Source organism: Echinops telfairi, unplaced genomic scaffold (assembly GCF_000313985.2).
Source record: "Echinops telfairi isolate 266 unplaced genomic scaffold, ASM31398v2 ScPeMD7_7471;HRSCAF=8509, whole genome shotgun sequence".
NCBI lineage: Eukaryota > Metazoa > Chordata > Mammalia > Afrosoricida > Tenrecidae > Echinops > Echinops telfairi.
In genome coordinates this window covers 441,728-442,826 of record NW_022111375.1, presented here as the reverse complement: position 1 = coordinate 442,826, position 1,099 = coordinate 441,728, and positions in this window count along the sequence as shown.

Sequence of the window (1,099 nt, the reverse complement as noted above, 5' to 3'; positions counted from 1 at the left end):
TGTGTGGAAGTAGGTGAAGGACGACATACATTCGCTCCCAGGGAACGCAGGAACAGAAGGGTAGTACTGAAAACAGTCCGTCTTGTAGCGATTGTGAGACAGAACACCGAGACCCACAGTTGAAAGGACGTGTGTCCGGTGGGAAGAACTGGAGATGAAAGAGGCAGCTCTTTGGAGAAACTTGATTTTCTGTTGCATTTACGAGAGGATTGACTGATCGGACGGTAGGAAAGATAATGGATTGAGGTCTCCCCTCCCCTCTGCCCCCATTTTTCTCATCTCATTGGTGATTTCGAATCTTCCCAAAGGGAAAGGAATGTGAACTTCTGAAGGGGAAATCTGCTCGCAGATTAGTGGTGAACACAGGATGGGAAAAAAAATTGGGAAGATGGTGGAGGGAGTGGAAAATCTGAGCCGATACCAAGGGCTCAAGTAGATAGAAAATGTCTTGAGAATGATGATGCAACGGATGTACGAATGTGCTTGACACGACGGATGGATGGATGATGATGAGAGTCACACGCGCTCCCAATAAAAGGATTTTTTAAAACTTTGAAGCACACACACACACACACGAATTAGAGCTGAATGCATCAGGAGGGGCTCCCTGTGTCTTGCTGTGGGACAAAGAACGACAGGTGAATTCAGAGGTTTAACATCAGCCCCCAGGAGGGAGATTTCTGCAGCAAGTCAGGTTCAAACGCCCCGTCCTGGGGCGGCCTTGGTTGGTTGTCAAGCCGTGGGCAAGTAAACGCGTTCATCTGCGACCTTGCTGCCAGCAAGAAGGGCGGACGAGCTGCATGAAGAACCATGCAGGGCGTGTTGTGCTTCTGCCCCCACCTGCAGTGTGAGGCGCCCCGGGGGAGCTTTGTCATGAGGCTGGGGAGGAAGCCCTGGGTTCGCACGGCCTGCTTAGTCACCAGTCTCCCTCCCTTCCCTTGTGTTCAGCTGTCCAGTGAGATGCAGGAGAGCGAGTCCAGTCCAGGCCGGGAACCCCGGACGACCACCCAGCGTGCACACCCGTAAGCCCCAAGGAAAGATTTCAACTCCTCTGAGGGCCCTGTGAGTCCGAGCATCCCTTACCTGCCCAGTGCTCCGC